The sequence below is a fragment of the Nestor notabilis genome, unplaced genomic scaffold (assembly GCF_000696875.1).
Source record: "Nestor notabilis isolate BGI_N333 unplaced genomic scaffold, ASM69687v1 scaffold24939, whole genome shotgun sequence".
Taxonomy (NCBI): domain Eukaryota; kingdom Metazoa; phylum Chordata; class Aves; order Psittaciformes; family Psittacidae; genus Nestor; species Nestor notabilis.
The window spans coordinates 11,715-13,732 of record NW_009943623.1 but is presented as its reverse complement, the minus strand read 5'-3'; the positions used below and the strand labels follow the sequence as shown (position 1 = coordinate 13,732).

General features: G+C 56.3%; 1 non-coding gene across 1 annotated transcript; it reads left to right on the top strand.

The window, feature by feature from the left end:
• Positions 1-819: 819 nt before the first annotated feature.
• Positions 820-893, top strand: TRNAT-AGU. The gene has a single exon. It is a non-coding gene; the product is annotated as a tRNA-Thr (tRNA).
• The last annotated feature ends 1,125 nt before the right edge of the window (positions 894-2,018 follow it).

Sequence of the window (2,018 nt, the reverse complement as noted above, 5' to 3'; positions counted from 1 at the left end):
GATGTAGCTCAGCGGGAGAGCACTTGCTTTGCATGTAAGAGGCCCTGGGTTCAACCCCCAGCATCTCCACCTCCTTTTGCTGTCTGTGCCCAAAAGCAGGGCTTATTGAACCCTGGAACTCTCCCCCTCTACAAGGCACTCACACCCCTGAACCAGAGAACCAACATGCACAGCTTTGGCTCAGTGGAGCACATGGACCCTGCCCCTGTCCTGCCATGCACCTGTAAAGGAGAGCACGGAGCTGCAGGTGCTGGGGTTGGGGTCCTCCCCAGTGGAGGGTCCCATTTGTCCACTGGCATAGGTGAAGGGTGCTGCAGGCCATGTTTCATCCTTGGCTTTTCAGCCTTCCCGCTAGGTAGCAATGGCTGAGGAGGTCTCTGTCCCCTTCCCATGTCCTCTATCCAGTGCTGGGGTCAGGCCAGATAGATGGAGCTGGGTGAGCATGGGTGCTCCAGCATCCGCTGCACTGAGGATCTACTCTAGGTCGCTCTCTCCTTGCTGTGTCTCATGCATATCTCAAAAAAATTCAGCCTTTGGGGTTGCCTGAGCCCTCAGAGGCCACACTGAGATTGTCTGGGATGGCTTTGGGCACTCATGGGGAAAGGGAGGGCGACAGCAGGTCCCTGCAGAGGCTGGGACCCCAAAACCCAGCTGGGGCTGCTAGGGGATGTGTTGGGCTCCCTGTGCCTGAGTCAGCACTGGGGGTACTCCCAGCAGAGATAGAGAAGGGTTTGGGATCCAGGGCCTGGGGCAGCGGTGTGGGTTGGGGTGTGATGTGCACCCCATGGCACTGGGGCACCCCATGGCATATAGCAGGTGGGTGCCATGGCTCAGCTGGCTAAAGCGCCTGCCTAGTAAACAGGAGATCCTGGGTTTGACTCCCAGTGGTGCCTGGCCGAGGGGCTGCTTTTCCTCCCTGCCCCAAGCTGGGGGCATTGCTGTGGGTCTTTGCAGCGGTGTCCCCTATTCCTCTGTGCCAGGCAACCCCCACCTGTGGGGAAGGAGCTCACAGTTAACCCAAACCATCTCCAAACCCAGGGGATCTGGGAAATAAACAGGTACCTCCTATGCTAGCTGGACCTCCAACATGTTCCCCATTCATTTGCATAACTGAATTATGCAAGAAAACCCTCTGGACACAGGTTGGGGTGGTGGTGTGGGGCTGATGGAGACCTGTAACAAGTAACAGAGCCTGGGGCACACTCTTTTATGGCAAAAATAACTGCCACCTCATCCTTTGCCACCCTCTGAACGCAGGGACAGAAGGGAACATGGGGAGGGCCAGTCGAATGTGCTGCCAGGGCTCTGCGTGCCCAGCCAGGCTCTCCAGAAGGCACTCTGAAGAGCCAGACACAGGTTTGTGGCTTTTGGTCAGAAAAGGGGGAAATATCCCCAAAAGAAAGGTCTGAAGGAGGGGATGAGGTGGCTGAATGGTGAAGGAGATGTACTGCTAATCCACTGTGTTCTGCATGTGTGGGTTTGAATCCCACCCTCAGTGGTGCTTGGGGACCCCCAAGCCTGCTGCTGACATTCCCTGCCTGCGTTTGGATCTTTGCTTCTTGGAGGAGGTGTAACGAGCTGGCCAGTGGGCTTGGGGAGCAGAGGGGACAGGCATGGGAGCGTGGGGCCCTGCACGTTGCACTGAAGGACAGTGCAGGTCCCTGAGCAAACCAGAGCAGGTTCGTCAAGTGAGAGCAGCAATGCAGAGGCAGATGTGTTTTTAACATGGCAGAGCAAAACAGAGAGAGGCAGGAGGGAGATCATAGAACCATGGCATGGTTTGGTTTGGAAGGGACCTTAAAGCTCATCTAGTTCCAACCCACTGCAGCATCCACATGGAACCACCTCCCACTGTCCCCTGGGCAGGATGACTTGGGTGTTTGAGAGCCCAGTCCAGTCTGAAGAGCAAAGATGAGAAACAGAATCACAGAATGGTTTGTGTTGGAAGGGACCTCAAAGCTCATCCAGTCCCAACCCCCTGCCACAGGCAGGGACACCTTGCACTATAGCAGGGTGCT